The sequence below is a fragment of the Euleptes europaea genome, chromosome 16 (assembly GCF_029931775.1).
Source record: "Euleptes europaea isolate rEulEur1 chromosome 16, rEulEur1.hap1, whole genome shotgun sequence".
NCBI lineage: Eukaryota > Metazoa > Chordata > Lepidosauria > Squamata > Sphaerodactylidae > Euleptes > Euleptes europaea.
The window spans coordinates 29,560,439-29,568,780 of record NC_079327.1 but is presented as its reverse complement, the minus strand read 5'-3'; the positions used below and the strand labels follow the sequence as shown (position 1 = coordinate 29,568,780).

The 8,342-nt window shown below is 45.7% G+C and overlaps 1 pseudogene; it reads right to left on the bottom strand.

Annotated features, from left to right (window-relative positions):
- Positions 1-7,675: 7,675 nt before the first annotated feature.
- Positions 7,676-7,764, bottom strand: LOC130488522 (U5 spliceosomal RNA; annotated as a pseudogene).
- Between the last annotated feature and the right edge of the window lie 578 nt (positions 7,765-8,342).

Below are 8,342 nucleotides of genomic sequence, written 5' to 3'. Positions count from 1 at the left end.
TAAGCTTCTTAAGGAACCCCCCAAGTTTTGTGAACATTGGGTCAGGGGGTCCCAAGATATGGACTTTCCCCTTTTCCCTTTCCCCTATTGGGATGAATGGGGCAGCCGATCCAATCCTGTGTGCATCTCTCCAGAGCAAAACGTTCCGTGCCTAATTGGAATCATCTTGGATTACAGCCCGTCCTGATGGAACAGAAGATAGCCACAGTAAGACCCCTTTGGGGGCTTTAATCTATAATTTTTCTCCTGTGTATGTGTGTGTGTGGGGGGGAAAGCAGAGTCTGTGTGTGTGTGGGGAGAGAGCAGTTTCTGTGGGTGGGGGGAAGCCAAAGGGGGCTGTCGTCGGTTCTGCCTGGGGTGTGTGTTCCTCGCCTTCCTGGGTGTCCCGGGAAGACAGGCGAGGGGTCTTTAAACCCCTCTGCTTTGCCTGTCCAGGCAGAGCAGAGGAGCTTGCCAACCTCCCGCTCGCCTTCCTGGGAGTCCCGGGAAGACAGGCGAGGGGTCTTTAAACCCCTCTGCTTTGCCTGTCCAGGCAGAGCAGAGGAGCTTGCCAACCACCGCTCGCCTTCCTGGGAGTCCCGGGAAGACAGGCGAGGGATCTGCAGTGGATCGCCTGCCCTTCCCCCCCTCCAATCCCCCCTCCAATCTCCCAAGCGATCCTGCCGCCTGCGGGGGCCACAGAAGCCACGGCCCTCCGTTTGCAAGATCTGAGCAGGGCTGTCAAAGATGGGACATTTTGGAGGACTTTCATTCATGGAAGGTTTTGCATCAAAGTTGCCACTCTTTAGATGCACTTTTTCCCCCATCCATATTCTCCAAACTCAACAATAAGCCGCCGTGCAGAGTTTTGAGAATTCAGATGGGGAAAATGTGCATCTAGAGAGTGACAACTCCAATGCAAACCTTTCCATGAATAAATGGCCATAGGGTCGCCATGAGTCGGAAGCAACTTGACGGCACTTAACACACACATGCAAAGAATGAGCAGGCGAGTGCGGTGGGGTGGGAATTTCTCCTTTTGCATCAGGACAGTGAATAGTCATTTTAAAGGTGTTTGGTTTGTTGCTCTTTGTGTGTACGCTGTGATTTCTGGTTGGGGGGGGGGGATTACCTGTTCTGGTTGGGGTGGGCTTGCCTTTGTGGGAGTGTTATTCCTGCTGTTTTTTGTGGTTGCCAACTTTGGCTGGAGTTAAGTGGGTCAGTGTGAGTCTCTCCCCGCGGGGGGGGGGATCCAGTGTACTTTGGTTGAAGTTAGCTTGGGTTCCTAGAGTGTTGCTCTGCCTCACCTGTGTGATTCCTGCTTGCAGGGGAGATCCATCTGCTTCAAGGTAGCTGCCTTGTTTGTGAATTGTGATGTTGGTGGTTAACTTTGTTTAAGGGTGCACTAGTTATTAGGTAGGGTAGCACCCAGGCTTGGGTGAGGGAGGTAAACCTCTTGGTCATTTAAGCAGGGGAGGTTTTGCCTTGGATTTGCCACTCTCCAGATGCACATTTTCCCAGCCAGATTCTCCAAACTCTGCATGGGGGCTTATTGTTGAGTTTTGAGAATTTGGCTGGGGGGAATGTGCATCTAGAGAGTGGCAAATCCAAGGCAAAACCTCTCTGACCCTGGAGATTATAGATATGCATCATGACTAGTATTCACTTTGACTAGTAGCCATGGATAGCCCTAAGCCCTAAGCCAAAAGTTTTGCATTGGTTTTTATGGAGAAGGGGGCAAGCCCCCTTCCAGCCCCCCCCCCAACCCAATCCTCACCAAACACAGGGGTTCTTGCAAGTAGTGTCCCACCAAGCTAACATAAAAGTTTGGGACCCCCACCTCAAAAAATGCCCCCCCCCATTGCCGTGGGAAAAACCTCCCTATGCCTGCCTATGCTGGGAGATTTCTCATTAGCCTACTTCCCATGAGGGGTTAACACTTTGGGCGTCTGTGGTTAACCGCAGAGGAAACAAGCTTAATGAGAAATCTCTCAGCACCAGCAGGCATAGGGAGGTTTTTCCCACGGCTCTGGACGGGGGATTTTTTGAGGTGGGGGTCCCAAACTTTTAGGGTAGCTTGGGGGGACTCTTCTTGCCAGAACCCCCAAGTTTGGTGAGAATTGGGTCAGGGGGTCTGGAGTTATGGGGCCCGGAAGGGGTCCCCCCCCGCCCATTGCATGAATAGCAGCCGGCTTCTGTTCTTTCTTTCCTATGGGTGGATGGGGGGGACCCCTTCCGGGCCCCATAACTCCGGACCCCCTGGTCCAATCTTAACCAAACTTGGGGGTTCTTGCAAGGAGGGTCCCTTCAAGCTACCCTGAAATTTTGGGACCTCTACCTTAAAAAATGCCCCCCCCCCAGAGCCGCGGAAAGGCACGATTGTGTTTTTAATGGCTTTATTCGGCCGAATTTTTTTCCAAACTTTGAATTCCCGCCGAATTGAACGGATCCGAAGTGGGGGAGTTCGGACTTCGGCACGTACCGAACCCACAAAGGCCAAATTCAGCCAAATCTGAACTGTACCGAATTTTTTTTTTTGACAGCCCTAATGATAATGCCCTAATAGTAGCTCTCCTGGTTTTTCTTTTGTCTTAAAATAATCATTTAAAGAATGATTTGGATTTAATAGTGATTATTGTTGGTACTAACAAAAGCTAGGGTTTGATCTGCTAGATCAATCACTGAGTGAATCTCATACCCTTTATACCTCTCACCCTTTCTCTCTGCCCTCTCTTTAAAAAAACATTCCAAGAATTTGCAGGGTTAGAAAAAGAGCAAGTACATTGATTAATTTGGGGAGGGGGGATTTCTCAGGGGAAATATGTCAAATATTTATCAAATTTTGTGTGGTGTATAGAAAAAGGATAGAGAGAACTCCCCCCCCCCCAAATCACCCAATAAAGCTGATAGAGAGTAGATTCTGGTACACCTTCAGACAATGCATAATTAATTTAAGCACATAAACTATTGAGATTGCATAAAGAGTACCTTTTAGTTCCTGTCCTTTAGCCTACTGCATCTAAGTTAGGGTAGTGCAATGATGAGAATGCCATAACATGTTCTATTTTTAGTTATTTGCTGTTATTTTTTCTAAATATGTCTTATTTCGGTTTAGCCCTGTGTAATTCTAAAAGCTTCCTCCCTGTTGGAAATGTTACACTTACAGCCCATTCCTGACCTCCGAGGACAAAAGTCCTTAGGAGGCCAGGAAGGGGATGTGCTGGCCTGGCGTGGCCCCCCCTTGCACCGGTGCCCGGGCTACTTACATCACTGTGAGTGGCCCCAATGCCAGCGGGGAGGCCCAAATGCCAGTCTCCGGGCGTGGCTGTGGCAGCACTGCCCAGGGACACCAGCTGGGCCTTCCACAGGTGTCCCACCCGTGCAAATCCCTACGCTGGCATTCTGGGAGGTGTGCTGGTGTCCTAGGGGGCGTTCCCAGGGCGTGTCAGGGGGTGGAGCTGCCTGTAGGCTGCTTCCTGTCCCTGTTTGGCTTGGAACGCCGGCATCGAGAACAGCGTTGCTCTGCCTGCTTTTTAGCAGGTGCAGCATCGCTGTTCTCTATGGGGCAAAAGGGCCCATTTTAAAAGGCTTATTTCAACCTTTCGGCAGCCGTGAAATGGCTTTGGAGGCACAACGGCTGTGCCTCGGCCATGCTGTCCCTTGGCCACCGAAAGCTCAGGAATTGGCTGTTTGGTTTTATACCATGACGTATGCAGTGCTATGGCTGAGAAGCCATCTTGCAGAAACAAAAAGGTCAGCGTAAACCTTTACTGGCTTTACTTCTGTCTTTTGCTACAGCAGACTAGCATATTACTTGTTCAATTATCATAAGGTAATATCCCCATAAAGCCAATTCATATGAATCAGCCCTAACATTACCAAAGGTCTATCCCTGTTAAAATAATTGGGATTTATTCCATTAATTCAAACAAGTTCAGTAATTGCAGACATAGGGAGTCAATTGTGGAGGTCAATTCTGTGTCATAAGAGTCAGCTATGAGCACTCATTCACAAAAGATTGTGTAGCAAGCAGTGACTTTGTATGTTTATTGATTTCCTCACTCTTTTATTCATTATTTACTGTGGTTTGAACGTGGACTAAATAGAGGCCACAGCAATAAGCAATAATTCAATGTAGCTTGAACTTTCATGAGTACGAAAGACTTGAAAGTGCAACTGTTAGCTAAGTACTGCTAATCTCTTCGTGAGGCAAGTGGCAACTCAATAATATACATCCATTTTAGCTATTGTAGCAGCACAAACAATAGTTTGCACCACATCAGGCCAAGAAGCATCCTGAACAAGGCAAGTAGTGAAATGAGATTCTGTGGTCTGCCTTGGCCGCCAGGAAGCTACTACCACACTACTAAATTTAGGGTGCGTAACTGTGCTGCTGCTTCTGGTTGTTAGCAGGGCTGGAGACATAATCCAGTCCCTCAACTGCAGGGTTGTATTGTATAAAATTTACTGCAACAGTATTTACAAAAACATTAAGTACTGTAGGACTTTCAACTGCTAAGAGAGCTTCAGGATATAGCAACTAACTTATAGGCACAGAGGAAACAACCAGAGATGTGCATTCGGATATTTCCAGTCTGAATATATATCAGAATCTACGTCAAAAAGAGTGGGGGGGGGATCCAAATACCAAACTGGGACCTGGGTAACCAGGAATACCAATATTTTTTTGGCTCCCTGATATCCCTGATATCCGGGGGGGGGGGAGAATCAGAAGAAGAAGAAGAAAAAGAAAAAGAAAAAGAAAAAGAAAAAGAAAAAGAAGAAGAAGAAGAAGAAGAAGAAGAAGAAGAAGAAGAAGAAGAAGAAGAAGAAGAAGAAGAAGAAGAAGAAGAAGAAGAAGAAGAAGAAGAAGAAGAAGAAGAATTGGTCATCACCTGGAGAAAAATGGCTGCTTTGGCAATTGGACTCTGTGGCATTGAAGTCCCACCCCTCCCCAAACCCTGCGAAGAGGTGGTGGTAAAGAGGGACCTGGCAACCCTATGCACTGGGCAGGGCTACCCTCCCCAAAATCTTCTTTATTTCAGGCCTGGTTACGGAGGAAGTGCCATTGTCGTATTTGATTTTGAATGGCCTGCATCTGGGGGATTGGGAGGGAAGGGGCGGAGCATCAAACCCATTGATATCAATGTGATTTATCAATTAATAGCACAGTGTTTTAAAATTAGCCCTTTGTAAGCTGAATCTTTTGTTTGTTTTCTCTCTGGCTGATAATTAGAGCTATCAACATGTTCAGACAAAGAAGCAAAGTGATATCAGCATCCCCATTCTTTCCTAAACTGAACCGCTCCTGTTTGAATCAGTTTATCACAGATTATACTGTACACAATTATCAAATTGGGAGGTTGTTTTGTTTTTTGGGAGTCTTAAGGGATGCTGCAATTACCTTTTCAAATTAAAATTGATTAAGCCTGAGTATCCAAGGACATAGGAATTAAAGGTTTATAATTTGCAGTCTGCTACTGGAGGTTTGAGTATATACTTTAATAAGTCCTATTGGACCTCCGATGAAAGACTGGCATGAATTCATTGACAAACCATGCCTTTGGGGGAGATGCAGAGGATGTTTTAATTGGCAAGTATAATCTACAGGCACCTACGTTCAATTGTTGAGACTTATAATATGCAGTTTTGATTCATTGTTTGCTATGTTTGCCACACAATCTGAAATCCTCGGGCCAATTCATGCTGCTGAATAGCTACATGATTTTGTGCATTGCAGTAGATAACTGCATGGAGAAAGGTTACCATGACCTGGGCTTTGCAAGTAAAAAAAATGTGGGGATAGGGCCCATCAGTGACTGGCTAACTTGTCATGAGAAAATCTAGCTCCACCAGAGCCAGCAGACCTCACTATTTGTTAGCATTTTCTGGAAGGCAGAATTGTTTCACTTAAAAGAAAGGAGGGTTGTTTCTAAAACTGTTAGGAGAAGGGCCTTTCCACCATGGGTTTGCTTGGGACCCCGTCTGGCATGTGTAGGGTTGTCAACCTCCAGGTACTAGCTGGAGATCTCCTGCTATTACAACTGATCTCCAGCTGATAGAGATCAGTTCACCTGGAGAAAATGGACACTTTGGTAATTGGACTCTATGGCAGTGAAGTCCCTCCCCTCCCCAAATCCTGCCCTCCTCAGGCTCCACCCCAAAAATCTCCACGTATTTCCCAGTCCAGAGCTGGCAACCCTAGGCATTTGGCACCACACACACACACACACACTTGCAAGCATGATGGATACAATGGCATTTTGCAGTTTTTGTTTTTGTTGTAATTGCACAAGGAAAGTGTGGACACTAGAATACAAATGCTAAAAGGCCTTCCAATTCTTTCTTCATGTGGAAAAATAATATTTATCAACTACATACAATTAAGATCAAGTGCATTTTGTATTAAATATGAAGTTTTTATTTTTACCCCATGACAAGTACCGGTAATCTAAATGTGGTATTCATAGGCTGCAACCCTAAAAACACTTTTCTGACAGTGAGTCCCATTGAGTAAAGTGGGTCTTACTTCTGAACTGATCTGCTTAGGTTTGCTCTAATAGTGTCCTTGAGAAACATTGCTTCTTCCTTCTCAGGAGCTCCAGGCTGTGCTGAGTAGACTGATATTATCGACCACACCAAATCAGGAGTCACCTTAGCATTTGCCATTCACAGGGGGACACTTTTTGAAATTGGAATAATGCAAGGATTTAGGAACCCCCAGTGCATCCACATCCTAAATAGGAGAAGAATAGCTTCAGAAACATCTCTCTCAGGCAGACAACTAAGCTGCACTTTAGAAACTGTACATAAGCTTGGATCATTGTAGGCAGGATTGTGCAGAATCTCTGCTAAAATAACTACTTAATTACTCGGTCATATTCCCCAATGGTGTGCATATGTATGTGTGTGTAGATATAGAAGTATGTGTGTGTGTGGGTGGGGGGGGGGTGACAGAGAGATGGGAAAATCAAATTGTAAACGATTCTTTAATTTGTTGTTGCACGTGCCCCCTGCTGCCAACCCTACTATGAGCCCTAGAAGCAGAAAAGACAGGCAGTCTTCCATTCATGTGTTTAAAAAAAGGAGTGGGAGGTTGTTTTTGAACAATTGCAATTGTTTTTGAACAATTGCAGACTTTTCTCTCCCACCCCTTGCTCCCATGATTGAAGCTTTTAATTTTCTCTCTCAGTTTAGCTACAGTTCCAGGGAGAAAAATATTGAGACAACCCCATGCAGCAAGATAAGGTAATGAGGCAGGGTCTAGTTCCCCTCTCCCATCCGCTGTGTTTTTGTCTGAAAACAGACCCCTTCCTATCACTTCAGAACCCCAGGCAACAAAGAACGCTCAGGTGGGCCTAACTACATGATAGTTCCTGTGTCTATGGTCATCAAAAGGTAAAGGTAAAGGTCCCCTGTGCAAGCACCGGGTCATTTCTGACCCATGGGGTGACGTCACATCCCGACGTTTCCAAGGCAGACTTTGTTTGCGGGGTGGTTTGCCAGTGCCTTCCCCAGTCATCTTCCCTTTACCCCCAGCAAGCTGGGTACTCATTTTACCTACCTCGGAAGGATGGAAGGCTGAGTCAACCTTGAGCCGGCTACCTGAAACCGACTTCCGTCGGGATCGAACTCAGGTCATGAGAGCAGAGCTTTTGACTGCAGTACTGCAGCTTAACACTCTGCGCCACGGGGCTCATATGGTCATCAACCGATGTTTAATTTCCACAGAAATCTTTAGTAAAAGGCAAAAGATTTATACGATCTGAAGAGAAACCAGAGTATCTCTGGTTTCTCTTCAGATCACATCAACAGATGTTGTCATGCAGTCACACGTAGGGTAAAGAAAAGTGTAGCAGAGTGAAGCAGAGTGAAGCACCCACTCACTATAGTACCAAAGCAGTCTGCTTCACTCTGCTACGTGGGAATTGATGACAATTCTGGAATTTGTTTCATGAAGACTATGTAGACAAATAATAAATAATAAATTTTTGAAGGACTGATGAAGAATTTTCAACCAAGAATTTGAAACGGCCGTATCCTCCTTGTGAAATTTGGCATCATTCTCTGCATGTTGTGAACTACATTGTCTACAATGGTGAAAGTACACTTACAGAGACTTTTGAGAAATCCATACAACTTAGGTTGACAGACTACCTGGAGGTTGGCAACCCTACATGCAGGCATACCACGTCCAGGAGCACTTCTTTGCTGCTGCTGAGAAAGACCCTCAGAACAGACAGCACTGAGCTTGATAAACAGTTACTTCAGTAGAAATCAGCTCCTTAAATATAGTCTAACACAAAAATCACCTACTGGTGTGAAAATGAGAAGGTGTTAATATTTTATTTGCTAAATGTAGA